This window comes from Pantherophis guttatus, chromosome 1, assembly GCF_059756535.1.
Source record: "Pantherophis guttatus breed Tessera chromosome 1, ASM5975653v1, whole genome shotgun sequence".
NCBI classification, from domain to species: Eukaryota; Metazoa; Chordata; class Lepidosauria; order Squamata; family Colubridae; genus Pantherophis; species Pantherophis guttatus.
The window spans coordinates 237,617,304-237,632,401 of record NC_142063.1 but is presented as its reverse complement, the minus strand read 5'-3'; the positions used below and the strand labels follow the sequence as shown (position 1 = coordinate 237,632,401).

At 40.8% G+C, this 15,098-nt stretch overlaps 1 long non-coding RNA gene across 2 annotated transcripts in view; it reads right to left on the bottom strand.

Annotated features, from left to right (window-relative positions):
* The window catches only part of LOC117660775 (uncharacterized), an 80,631-nt gene that overhangs the window by 41,524 nt on the left and 24,009 nt on the right, over positions 1-15,098 (bottom strand). For both annotated transcript variants that reach the window (XR_004589792.3, XR_009621834.2), the window contains one exon: positions 10,646-10,729. This is a non-coding gene — a long non-coding RNA (uncharacterized LOC117660775). The remainder of the gene's footprint in view (positions 1-10,645; positions 10,730-15,098) is intronic.

Here is a 15,098-nt window from a genome sequence, read left to right as displayed (position 1 = left end):
CAAAATTCAGGAATTCTCTAATATAAATTTACACATTGAGACTCAAATCAGGTTCTTAGGAGACATTAGCCAACCTAACATGCCAAGCCTCCAACACTTTCCACAGGATAAATTATTCATCTCACACAGATACTTGCTATGTAAATGATAGTCTGTCTATATTAAACCATTTAGCACTTGGAATCAAATCGACAGCTGGAGCCATATGAATATTGCTGAGACCACATTATCATTATAGTTCCTCTGTGATTCTTTTTTTTTTTAATCTTTTCACTTCTGAGGCTTGCAAAGGTAACCTTAATTGGGTGGGACACACATGCCCTAACGCTTAAAAAAAAAAAAAGAAAGAAATTAGCTTGTCATTATATTTTTATCTATGTATTTCTCTGTGTTTTCTTTGTTTAAAGCATTTATCTCATCCTCATCAAGATCCTTATCAACCTCATAATGAAACATTAAAAGTGGTTAAAAAGAGCAGTACAGGCAAGATTATAAAATCCAGTAACTCCATTTGAGTATTAGCAATTCAGAATAAAGTATTTCCACATAGTTACCTGGAGTCAAAGTTGAATTGATAGGAATTATATAATTATTTCATCTCCAACGCACTCCTGTACATACTACAATATCACAACCCTAAGTCTTATTGTGCATTGCATTGCATTAATTAATGTAAGAAGCTACTGAAGAGTGGAAGAAAAGTTCTGTAGATACATATATTTTCTTTCCCAGCACTTCTCTGTGCTATCATGTAGATGTGTTTTCTAATCTGGCTACTCTGTACAAAATATACATGGTCGGTATAAATTAAAGATCAACTTGGCGTTGCAGTAAAAAAAAAAAGTTCTACACATAAGTTCCCCTTCTTTAGACAGGAACTGAAACAAATTAATTACTAAGTAATTAATTACAAATTAAAATTAACTGCCTGTAAAATAAGAAAGCCCATTTACAGAATTGATCTGCATGGTCCTCTCTCACAGACACAAAACACTCTCACACACTGAAAAGATACATACATGCACAGCCTCTCTTCCAGGAAGGAAGGAAGGAAGGAAGGAAGGAAGGAAGGAAGGAAGGAAGGAAGGAAGGAAGGAAGGAAGGAAGGAAGGAAGGAAGGGATGTACTAGAGAGGAAGAGAAAGCAGGGAAGCAAAATGGGCTGGAGATATTGTTAGGGAAGAAAAGGAAAAAGAAGCAAACATCATTCCGTATCACAGTTGCTCTTTGGACTGATTTCACAATCATTCACATTTTATAATATTTACGACTATGGAGATTGCTCCTTATGCTCATGGCATTGTTTCTTTTTTATTCATATCAATAAATTGAAGATGACTACTTCAGTTCACAGATTGGGAAAGATCTTATTTTCTTATTGAATAAATATAATAGATTTGCTCACATCTGTACATTGTGTTCCCTTGAAGAACAATCTTTTTTTTTTCCCTTCCTCATCATGGACACCAATTGTTCCTGAATCAAGAAACATCTCTAAAAGTTTAAACTGTCACAGAGTTTTCCAGCCCCAACTGGTCTGTAGGTTTGTGGAATGAAAATATCTTATGAAAGTTGATCCTAATTGCCACAATAGGGTTTATTATCCAGAAAGATTCCTGTGAACATATGAGGTTGTTATTCTATCATGCTTGTTAATGCCATGTATTTTTACCTATTAAAAACAAGTTGTTTCAAATCTAAGTAGATGCAGTATGTGTCATTTGTCTAATGGTACATGGGAATGAGTTTGGGAGAGAAAGGGAAGACATAGCCAGGGAAACAGTCAGAAAACAGGCGGCTTAGCCTCCAACGGGATGGCAAACATCTTGGAAGGGATCTTCCCTTGTTTCTTGAGCTGTAAAGATTGACGGTGGTGGGGGTGGGAATACTTTCAGATTTCGGAGATTCTGTTAATATAACTTTACAATAAAATAGAATTAGTCTATCTGGTCATGCTTCCTGTCCAGACTACCTTGCAAATCTGATATGTTTGCAAGGATTTGGGATCTTCATCTGATGTCTGTTGAGTTATATTCTGACTGTTCATTCTATAATTACTTATATTATTTGCTTTTTTTTCCCCATTTCCCCCCAATACTTATTTCATTTATTGGTAAATCCAGTCATTGGTGAATGTATTGTTTTATATGTGTATATAAAACAATACATCCCCCAGTTACTGGATTTTTTTTTTTTAGTTAGTTTCAGAGGAAAAATAGTCTCATATATTTTTTATGTTTGTAAAACTATATTATTTGCAGTGCCCATGCTCTGTTGTTGCTACAGCTAAGCATCCTAACGTTTTCCAAGGATAACTCTTATCAATATATCTCTCCTAAACATTACTGATAATGCTTTCCTAAATATTATACCGAAGCTGAAATTTCACACAGCGTGAACCATAAAATCATTACCAGTTTTGAATATTTTCTGTACTGAGATGATAATGATAACTGCTGTCTCCCAATGGGGACTCAACACTTATTACTGAATCCTCAAACCCCCGACAGGCTTGTTAGGGGATTGTGGGGCAGGAGAGTACTTTTGAATGACCAATCATGGATTATAAAAAGCCTTGAATTTCATTACTCCTAAAAGATCTTAGAGTATAAGCTCTTCGTATTTTAAAAAACTTCATCTTATTACATATAGAAGAACAATATGAATAATGTAGGAGAGAATCATGCAGAAACTCTACATTTTATTTTTTTTTGGAAATGTTCAGGAATTTATTCACCAGGTAGAATCAGATCTCATTGGCTACCTTCCAACAGAGTATCAAAATTCTTCAAGACACACACAGGCTTACCAGTGAATGAGCAGGGCTGAATATATTTCTGTCACCCCTTTCTCTCATCAGCCATCCTTAGACAGTTGAAGAGCTTCTCCTGATTCATGGAGCCCCAACTGGAAACTAACAGGTGCATTTTATACTAGTTAGGAATTCTAGATTTAATCGTTGAAATTCCCTTCCTAAAGCCACTGGACTAAGAAAATGGAACACCTGTCAATGCCTGGCTGCTTCCTTTCTGTTACAATCCCAATTATGTTTTTGTGGATACATACATGGAAGCTAAGGAAGCAATGGAGCTAGACAAGAAGTAGTAGGCAGGAAGAGAAGAGCCAATATTAGTCTGTGGTGTGCAAAAATTAGGAGGAGTCTGGTAGCATATTTTTCCATTTAACACATTTTATAAAAAGTCATAAGCTTTCATGAGCTGTGGCATACTCCATCAGATGTGCAGATGTGATATAGGATTTAAACTGGGTAAGTTTGAAGGAAGGAAAGGAGGTTGGTTATGCAGATGCCAGATACATATCAGATGGATTACATTATCATTTGCAATGTATTTGCCCAGACTTTTTGAAACTGCCTGAAACTTTTTAAAGCATTTGAGTTCAGCAATGCCTGCTCAATGTTGAAGTTAGTCCTATTTTATTTTATTTTATTTTATTTTCAAAACAGTCACTTTGAGATCTTCTGTAGAGTGTCCTGAGAATCTGAAACATTCTGATATTCTTTTGCCATTACCGGTAGTTTAAATACAAATATCAAATTTATTAATTTATTTTGAGCAAAGTTTGTCCATTGCTCCACTAGAATCTAGTGGAGAAATACTGGCAGGAAATGGCATGTATCACAGTAGAGGAAAGCATGAGAAGGACCTCCAGTCTTGTGTATACACTTGCTAGGGCCTGTGATAGTATTTTTGCGTACCCCAAAAGTGCTTTTTCAAAAGGAACTGGAGTCTGTTTTCCCTTGAGGGGGTTTCGCTTCTCCTCTAGGAAAAACAAAGTCCAGTTGCCTTTTGAAAAAGCACTTTTGACACAACCATGACCTGGATGGCTGAGAATCTCCATAGACATGTACTTTGAGATAGATGTGAATGCAAATTTAGACATCTGGGTCTGTTTTAGGGTCTGGTTGCCATATTCAGTTGTTGCTTGGGAGAATACTGTATGTTCTAGGTTGGATAGATGGTTGTCTGGAAGTGGTGATTTGCCAATCTATGCAATGTAATGCAGTACAGTCTCAAAGTCCAGTATGGAGTGTAACGTATTAATAATGTATTTCAATGGTGTAAGCCCTGGGTTATAGGTGTTCTGGTATTTCGTTTCTATGGAATTGACTGGTTTTATTAATTTCTCTTTTGATCTTATTGAGTGGGGAGTTCAGTGTCCAGAATGCCTGTTTAATTCTACCTGTTGAGCATCTTTGTCAAGTGCAGAACAAATACAGTTATAAGCAGTTTTAGGGGTATGTTCTGGGTAGAAGCTAGTGGCATGTAATTATGCATGGCAATCTATATAATGTGAATTTTATGTGCTCATTAGTAGGTATGGAGGAAGTTTTATTTTTATTTTATTTTTCTTGAAATGGAGAATTCTGTCCATTCAATGGTGAATGACAGCATTTTAAAAAGTATTGCAAGAGTTTTCCACTAAATATTTACTTAACTAAAATAATTGGCACATGATAAGATGATTTGGAGAAAACATGCTGTGTAAAATCTGTACTCTTGTTTCCAGGAGCGTGAAATAAATTTTACAATAAATCAATTTTTATGCATACCAGTGACTCGCAACATTTCCATTTTTAAAAAATTAATTGCCTAAATAATAAACCTTTTTCCCCAAACCTCTCTCTGAAACAGTCAGCTTGATTAATTCCTTGAAATGAAATGATGTTGACAGATTCAATATTCTCAGTGAGTTTTTGGTAGTCTGAGTAGAGAACTTTATTAGAGACCAAATATATTTTCCCCCTATTGAATTGATATGTTATGGTATTATATATATAATATACTAGCTGGATACCCATGCTTTGCTACAAAACTATGTGATGGGGCTTGATAAATCAACACTTACAGCTTGAAAATTAATGAGTAATTACGATCAGCCTCTCCTCTCCTCCTCTCTCCCTCAGCCTTGCCCCACAGAAACATCTCCTATCCTATCCCCCTCCTCTCCCTCAGGCTTGCCGCACAAAGGCTTCCCCTATCCTATCCTCTTCTCTCTCTCAGCCTTGCCCCACAGAAGCCTCCCCTATCCGAGAAGAGAGGAGAGGAGAGGAGAGGGAGAGAAAGAAGAAAGGGAAAAGGAGAGGAAGAAAAGGGAGGGGAAAGAGGAGTAGAAGAGAAGGTTAGAAGGAGGGAAGAGAGAGGAGTGGGGGAAGGGAAGGGGAAATAGAAAAGAGAAAGAAAGGAAGAAAGAAGAAAGTAGAAGGAGATAGAGGAAAGAAGAGAAGGGGAGAAGAAAAAGAAAGGTTGTGGCAAAACAAAGAAGGGTAAATGGTAAAAGAGCAGTCCCAAACAAATAAAAATTAAAAATTAAAATTAAAAGATAAGATGAATGAAAAGTGGTGGATAAATGACTGTATATGTAAATATGTTTATGAGAAATAAAAATAAAAACTTTTTTGGAAAAAAAGAAGAAGCGTTCCCTATCCCAGTGGTGAAATCTGAACTGGCTTGCTACTAGTTCACTGGCCATGCATGTGTGCTATGCGCCAACATGCGCTGCATGCATGCATGCGCACCAACTGTGTGCTGCATGCACATTGCATGTCGTGCATGCACAGTGTGCACCAAACACGCGGTGCATGTTTAAAAAGCTACTGGTTTGGTTGAACTGTTGGTTTAAAAAAGCTACGATCCGACAATCAGCTGTGCCACATGGTTTAGCTTTGCTAGAAAGCAGGATTTCCTACTTTCTAGCAAAGCTAAACCACACAGCACAGCTGATTCCTCCTCCCTTCTCTGTTTTACTTACCTTCCCAAGCCTCCTTTTGGTTCGTGCTGTGCCCACGCACATGCGCAGTACGCGCCAAAAGGAGGCTTGGGAAGGTAAGTAGAACAGCGGGGGGGATCAGCTGTGCCATGCGGTTTAGCTTCACTAGAAAGCAGGATTTCCTGCTTTCTAGCAAAACTAAACTGCGCGGCACAGCTAATCGTCTAATCGTAGCTTTTTTTTTACTACCGGTTCACCCGAACTGGTAGTTTTTATCACTACTGGTTTACCTGAACTGGAGCAAACCAGTAGCATTTCACCCCTGCCCTATCCTATCTCCTTCTCTCCCTCAGACTTGCCCTACAGAAGGCTCCCCTATCCTATTCCGTTCTCTCCCTCAGCCTTGTCCCACAGAAGGCTTCCCTATCCTATCCCCTGGTTGCTGCTGTGAAAGTAAAACTGAAACTCCTCTCCTCTGCTTGTGTTTTGCATTTGGAACAGATTTCTTTTCAGATGGGGAGGGGGAGTAGAACTCCTTATCATCAGAGGGCTGTTTGGAAAGTGAAACAGATTTTGCTTTGTGAGCAAGAAGGAGACAGGAAGGAGCCTGGCTGTGGCTTAGCTCAAGTGTTCTGTATTAAAGCTGCTTCCTGCTGTGAAAGTAAAACTGAAAGTGAAACTTCTCTCCTCTGCTTGTGTTTTGCATTTGGAACAGATTTCTTTTCAGGTGGAGAGGGGGAGTAGAACTCTTTTGCATCAGTGCATGTTAATAATAATATAGGAAATACTAATGCTCTGATGGTCATTTCAAAAAATCCTTTCTTAGTGAGCACTTAGAAGCCAAGAGGAACATACGTGGCAAATTTCAAGTTTCTAGGCTTTACAGTTATGGAGATTTTGTGATTATGGTGTGAGTGGTTTTTGCTTTTATATATAGAGATGATAAGAGATATGAGATATGAATTATGAGATATAAGATATGAGATATACATACACACAAACACACTGCCCACCACCAGGAATTCGATCTTAACTGTCTCAAGGTTGACTCAATCTTCCAAGGTCAGTAAAATGAGACCCAGACTGCTGGGCCCAATATGCTGACTCTGTAAACTGCTAGAGAGTGCTTTAAAGCACTATGAAGTGGTATATAAATCTAAATGCTATTACTATTGCTACATTGAAATCTCAAAATATATCTCTCTCCCTCCCTCTTCCCCCCTCTCAAATTTGTTAATGTGTTGACCCTACATGTTCTCTTTTATTTCAGAAAGCTAAACTCAAATAATACCATTACATTACTGTAGAAGTAAATTGCAACCTAAGTAAAGAAATGAATTTCAGAGCTCTGTTATCAAGGAAAGTATCTCTGTCCACCATCTATTCAAATACAAAATTTAGCAATTCCACTCTTAAATAAAGAGTTGGAACAAGTATCAGCTTTCCTATCCTATGAAGAATCCAATCTCCTTTTGTGACACTGAGTGCATCCTAAGTTATATTTTAAGTTCCATAATTTTACTTACGTAATCCATTTATGCCCCAATGAGTTCTTTTCCTTGCTCTCCATTTCAGACTTTTGGGGCCTCTGGATAAACATTGATCACATTCTTTGTCACTGTTCTATTATCATCACTGACCACCCATCTCTTCAAACCCATGAGCTTCTCTATAACCGAAATACATTGCAAGGAACACTTCAATAAAGGAATAAATAAATCCTGTGTCTCAGCAAACAAAACCAATTCATCTCATAATGCAACCAGCCATTGGCCAAAAAATGAAGGACAGGGATGGGGTAGAACTATCTGAAAGCTGGAAACATCATAGTACTATGAAGATTGACCTCCTGGCTTCAGTGCAGGACACCCCCATGCATCCAGTGGCTAAACCCTGGGCTCCCTGAAGCCTAGAATCAACCATGAAATGGTGGTGGGATAAGACTCTGCAAACTGATATAAATGCATGTTTTAATTTCACAGAGAAGATTTAGCAGCATGTCTAATAGACAAGTTACAAGCCATTATCATCATAGAATAGACTTTGCACTACCACTCTATACTCTTGCAAATGGCATCTTCTTCCAAAAATTATAATGCAGTGTGCTATGTAAATCCTTCTGAAGATCAGATGGTTTAAACAGTATGTCCATATACAAATAAATCATAGGATTAGCTGTGGGGATTTGCATTTCCTTTAGGAAGCTTATTGCTTAATACATGCAGAATCCAACTCATGCTTCACTGGGTTTAAGCAACACCTTAAATAACAAACACTATATTTGCATAGAAGGGTGACTCCCTATAAAATGTGCATGCCTTTTTCAAAGATGGTGATGTGCATATGCCAAAATGGTTCATCTAAGAGTATTAGGTGAGTTAACTTGCATAGAGACTTTTCAAGGTCCATGATATGTACTTCGCTCTGCTGAAATTAGTATAATTTCTCTCTGAACAGGGTTCACCTCTGAATTATGACTCGACAGTATTGAGGCCCTGCTTTTCTTCTGAAAAAATGGACCTGATTAAAGTGGATTCACTAAAACCTGCCCAGTCCCTGGGGACTATTGAGGGGGAAGGGAGTTCAATCTTGATGAACTTTAGAACATAATTCCAAGCAAAAACCACTAGATAACCAATCACATAAGGAGGTAGGAAATAAAAGAAGAAGAAGAAATAAAAATAAAGAAAAAAAGAAAAACATAATGAAGTAGAGAGTAATGGAAAAGATGGAATTCCCAGTTACAAAGTAGGAGATATAAAGAAACATACCAAGACCCATAAAGGACTCAAATGCCTATATGCTAATACTCAAAGTTTAGGAAACAAATAGGATGAACCTGAGAAAACTCTGCAGCAAGTTGGAGATCAAACAGATTCCTAAACAACTTAGCTGACAACTTTGTCATCCAAAAAGTAGAGAAGGGAACTAGAGGAAAAGCTATACTGGACCTAATTCTTACTAATAGAGAAGAAGTGATAGAAGGAGTTGAAGTTGCCTGAATCTTGGACGAGAGTGACCATGTCATACTGGAATTCAATAAAATACAAACACCAGCAATATAATATAATCCAACCAATGTCTTAAACTTTAAAAGAGCTGATTTTAACAAACTCAGCCAAAGAAAAATTCTGTGGATAAAAATCCTAAAGGGGAAAACAACTCAAGAAGCATGAAAAACTCTGAAAAATATGATCATAAAAGCCCAGTCCAACACAATACTACTGGAAAAGAAAAACAAGAAATCCAAGAAGAAACCAGCATGGTTGCATAAACATCTCTTTGATAAACTGAAAGACAAAAATGATAAGTACAAAAAATGGAAAGAGGCACACTTAACTAAGGCAGAATATCAGCAGATAGCCCAAATATGCAAAGATGAAGTCAGGAAAGCAAAGGCTCAGAATGAACATAGACTTGCAAAAAAAAAAAGTCAAAGATAATTTTTTAAAAAGGTTCTTTCAATATATACATAACAAGGAAAAAAAATCAAGGAAACAGTTGGTCCACTAAAGAATGAAGATGGCAAGGAAGTAACAGGCAGTAGGGAGAAAACAAAGTTGCTAACTCATTCTTTGCATCAGTCTTCACACACAAAAAGCCCAACCTAACAAACACATAACTGTAAAAGACAGACTAAAAATTAAAATTAAAATAAGCAAGAAAATGGTATAGAACACTTGTCTGATCTTGAGGAATATAAATCACCAGGACCTGATGGATTACATCCCAGAGATCTGAAGGAGCTGGCAAACATTATCTCAGAACTACTGTTATCTTTCAAAAATCCTGGAGCCATAGGGAACTACCAGAGGATTGGAAAACAGCTGATGTGATTCCCATCTCCAAAAAAGGAGGACAAAAAAAACAGACCCGGGAAACTACAGACCAATCAGCCTAACATCAATACTGTCCAGTTTTCAAGAGACTACCTCAAGTTTTCTTGGCAAGGTTTGTCACTGTCTCCTTTCTAGGACTAAAAGAAAATGACTAGCCTAAGGTCACCCAGATGACTTTGTGCCTAAAGCAGATGAGAACTCATGACCCCCTGGTTTCTATCTTGATGCTTTAACCACTACACCAAACTGTCTCTGTAGCAGTCTTTAAAAGCAATATTGAAATTGAGAAATAGTAAATTTAAGTTCTTATTTAAAATGAAATACCTTTACTATCTGGTGGAACAAATGCCAACAGGATATATTGAGATAGAGATTTTTACATATGGGATATCCCTTGAAGAAGCATTTTTCATGAAAGATAATAAATTGTGCCTGTTGGAAATGGAACAGCTGCAAATCTTAAAGAATGGCTAATGGCAAATTGGAGAATAAGGTTTTAGGAATATTCAGATAGCACAGTATCACACAGATTAAGACTATAGACTGTTTCTTAGGGAAGGGAAGGGAAGGGGAGGGGAGGGGAGGGGAGGGGAGGGAAGGGAAGGGAAGGGAAGGGAAGGGAAGGGAAGGGAAGGGAAGGGAAGGGAAGGGAAGGGAAGGGAAGGGAAGGGAAGTCTTGTGACAATGTCACCATAGGATATGGGATCACATTTTTTTTATCCTTTTAGAGCACTTCTAGTATAGAACCCTGTGGAAACCTATCCTAAACATTTTCTTTTTTCTATTTGAAAAAAGATAGATGCAGCTGAAAGTAAGCAAATTGCCACTGAATTTTAGGTTGTATGATTAGAGGGTGGGGTTGGGTGCTCAGGAAGTACAAGAAATAGATGTGATTAGTTGCATTTATAGGTGTGCTGCTTGTGTATTTAGGAATATAACCTCTGGCTGAATTCATTTCCAAAGTAGAGCAAAGAGTAGTTTCATTGTAATTGTGCACAGGATAATGTCTTCAAGGTACAGAAGAGTAAATGAGTGAAGTTCATGGTAAAGTCAACTAAAAGAAATGAGGATACATACCAAACAGCTTCTACTGTGTGGTGCCAAACTTGTTAACTGTAATGAAATTGGAATGTGGAACTCATTCTTTCCAGTAATGATAACCTGTTGAAAGAGAGCAGATGGTGAAAAAGAGGTTAATACTGAACAGCAGAGAAAAAAATAGAAAATGGAGTGAAGAAGGATAAACGGAGAAGCTTCAATTATTATGACTTTACTAATTTGCTAGAGGGAAAAGATTTGAACTGTTAGTGTTGATGGCAGGAGGCACAATGATCATGATGAAAAACCGATTTACTGTAATTACATACTGAAGACAACAGAATATAATTTTCAGTGTATGATATTTTTGTATATAATGTTTAGCCTCCAATTGTAAGATTTGCTACTCCAATAAATACATTTGAATGCTGTACTACAAGAGCATAGAATTATAAACCATAATGTTGACTGCCATTTTTGTAAAAACATTTTTTCTATGCAAAAGATGGAAATAACTCAAATGAAACATAGATTTAGGAGCAGGGACAGTCTGATGTTGTGTGTATTGAAATTAGACAGGAATTTTAAAAAATAGACTAAATTAAAATATATATATTTAATAGCTATTAAGTCAGGTGATTGTTTTCAATAAAACAGTCTCGTGGTATGATAAACATTTCATATACACTCTCATGTTTTTGTTTTAAAATACCAATGGCATTGTTGGATTGTGAGTGGGAACATAAGAACTCTTGATTAGGCACCATCATTTAGTAACCTTAATTAAAATCATAACCATAATCTTTCATCCTTAATGTCATCCTAGCACTACAATTTAATGGAAATTTATTGAAGTTTCAATTATTTAATATAAGGATGATTAATGCAGTTAGTAGTCATAGTTCTGTTCAGAGATGATCTGACTGAATGCTGTTCACACATGGTTTTCATTTGTTTATTAGTGCAGAATCAAGGCCAGTTAGGTGTGAACACCAGACAGACATTATCTTCAATAATTACAGCAGGAAAAAAAATTAAGCGGACCTATTTGTCATGTCCATAAGCATAGGGATAGCACTTAAACTTTCTTGCTTCTGGCTTCAACTGGCGAAGGAGAGGGAGGGTGATTTGTTAGGGGGGGCAGGCCCGGCACAGGGTCGTGTTAGGGGAGGTGCAGAGCGGGGAGTGGAGGGGGGGTAGTGTTGGTATGGAGGAGGGCGATTCCATCAGGACTGTTGGTGGGAGGGGCAGATATGGTGGGAGCAGGGGGCCACATCGTGTTGTGGGGGTTCGTGCTCGCTGTCTCCAAGCGGTGACATGCTCCAGCCCCCAATGCTCATCTCGTTCCCTGGGGTATCCAGAGTCTCAGAGCCCTGGTCTTAGGCTGATGTTGTTCAACCCCAGGTCCATGGTCAATAAAGCCCTCCTCATCTGTGAGCTGATTCAAGAGGGGGGAGCGGACCTGGCGGGTATTAAAGAGACCTGGTTGGGCCAGGAGGGGGGGTCCCCCTTTTGAAATGTGCCCACCGGGTTTCCATGCATTCCATCAGCCGAGGGCCCAGGGCAGGGATGGGGGAGGGGCGGTTATTGTAAAGGAAAGTCTTGATCCTAGGGAGGCCACTGTACCTCAGATAGCCGGATGTGAGTCTCTCCTTGTGAAGTGGGGCCATGGGATGCAGGTGGGCTTGCTGATTGCATACCTGGCTCCCTGCTGCGTGGCAGCAGCCCTGCCCGAGCTCCTCAACATCATAGCCGGGGTGGCGGTTGATACTCCCAGGCTTTTGGTCATGGGGGATTTCAACCTGCTGTCCATCAGTGAAACATTGGAGGTGGCTCGGGAGTTCATGGCTTCCATGACAGCCATGGACCTGACTCAGTTAATTCATGGCCCTACTCACATAGGAGGACACACTCTGGACTTGGTTTTTGTCTCTGGTCAGTGGTTGAATGGTCTAGATACAGGGACATAGTCATCGAACTCTTGTCATGGTCAGACCATTCTCTCCTTAGACTTGACTTCCTGACCGCTGCACCTCACCGCAGGGAGGTGGAACCGATTAGGTGGTTCCGGCCTAGGCGCCTGATGGATCCTGATAGGTTCCAAATGAAGCTTGGGCCATTTCTTGAGACTCTGGCTCACGACTCGATGGAAGACCTGGTGGCTGCCTGGGATAGGGCGGCCGCTGGTGCTTTAGATTGGGTCATGCCTTTGCAGCCTCTGACCCGGCGCCGAATCGGCCCGGCTCCTTGGTTCTCCAAGGAGCTGAGGGAGATGAAGCGCCGGAAAAGATGCCTAGAGAGTAGTTGGAGGGCTAGTTGTTCTGAATCTGACCAAGCACTAGTGAGGTCTTATATCAAGACCTACTTAGTGGCGATAAAGGCAGCGAAGTGTAACTACTTCTCTGCTCTTATCGCATCGGCAGATAATCACCCAGCTCCCCTGTTTAGGGTGACCCGCTCCCTTCTCCACCTGGGAGCGTGGGAAGACCCCTTGCAAGGATGTGCTCAGGATTTTGCGCATTATCTGCATGATAAAATCGCTCAAATCCGGGATGGCCTGGACTCTGACTGGGTAGGTTCAGGTGAGGTGTTCGAGGTGGGTCTTGAGAATGTTATCTGGGAGGAGTTTGACCCTGTGACTCCCGAGGACGTGGACAGGATGCTGGGGAGGTTGAACGCAACCACATGTTTACTGGACCCGTGTCCCTCCTGGCTGGTGCTGGCCACCCGGGAGGTTACACGAGGCTGGCTCCAGAGGATTATAAATGCTTCTTAGAGTGAGGGTTTCTTACCTCCCGCCTTGAAAAAGGCGGTGGTGAGGCCCCTCCTCAAGAAGCCCTCTCTGGATCTGGCTGTTTTGGCAAATTACCGTCCTGTCTCCAACCTTCGTTTTGTTGTGAAGGTTATTGAGAGTGTGGTTGTGTGGCAGCTCCCACAGTTCCTGGATGAAACTGTCTATCTGGATCCGTTCCAGTCCGGCTTCAGGCCTGGGTACAGCATGGAAACGGCATTGGTCGCGTTGGTCGATGATCTCTGGAGGGCTCGGGACAGAGGATGTTCCTCTGTTCTGGTCCTATTAGATCTCTCAGTGGCTTTTGATACCATCGACCATGGTATCATGCTGTGCCAGTTGGAGGGGTTGGGAGTGGGATGCACCATCTTATGGTGATTCTCCTCCTATCTCTCCAACCGGTCGCAGTCCGTGTTGGCTGGGGGGTAGAGGTCGACCTCGAGGCACCTTGTTTGTGGAGTGCCACAAGGGTCGGTCCTCTCGCCTCTCCTGTTCAACATTTATGTGAAGCCGCCGGGTGAGATCATCCGTGGATTTGGGGTGTTGTACGCTGATGACACTCAGCTATACATCTCCACCCCAGACCACCCCAACAATGCCCTTGAAGTGATGTCCTGGTGCCTGGAGGCCGTGCGGGTCTGGATGGGGAGGAACAAGCTCCGACTCAACCCCTCCAAGACCGAGTGGCTGTGGTTGCCGGCGTCCCGATATAGCCAGCTGGTGCCATCACTAGCTATTGGGGGTGAGTCATTGGCCCCCACGGAGAGGGCTCGTAACTTGGGCGTCCTCCTGGATGCACGGCTGTCTTTAGAAGAGCATATGATGGCCGTGGCCAGGGGGGCTTTTTATCAGGTTCGCCTGATACGCCAGTTGTGGCCCTTTCTGGATCGGGACTCCTTATGCACGGTCACTCAAGCCCTCGTCACTTCTCGCCTGGACTACTGCAATGCTCTCTACATGGGGTTCCCCTGGTCCAAAATGCAGCTGCGCGGGTAATTATGGGGGCAACATGGCGCTCCCATGTAACACCTCTCCTGCATGAGCTGCACTGGCTCCCGGTGGTCTTCCGGGTGCGCTTCAAGGTATTGGTTCTCATCTTTAAAGCGCTCCATGGCTTAGGGCCCGGGTACTTACGAAACCACCTTCTGCCACCGATAACCTCCCACCGGCCAATTCGCTCCCACAGAGAGGGTCTTCTTAGGGTGCCATCAGTCAAGCAATGTCGACTGACGACCCGCAGGGGGAGAGCCTTCTCTGTGGGGGCACCCGCCCTCTGGAACGAGCTACCCCCAGGAATACGACTGATCCCGGACTTCCGGACTTTCCGCCGAGCATTAAAGACCTTCTTATTCCAGCAAGCCGGGCTGGCTTAAAATTTTAATGGGTTATTTTATGGGGAAAGGGTTTTAAAATTTAGGGAAGCCAAACTGATTTAATTCTGTTTTAATTCTTTTTAATTTTTATACTGTATGTGTTTTAAATTTTGGCTGTTCACCGCCCTGAAGGGAGGTGGGCGGTATACAAATTTAAATAATAAATAAATAAATAAATAAATAAATAAATAAATAAATAAATAAAATAAAACTACTGACTCACAGACAGCTGCTATGGTAAATCATAGTTTACTCAAGGTCAAGGGATAACAACAATCAGAGCATGCAAACCAGAGTCTCAGATACTTGCCTGAATGTTTTGCTTTTA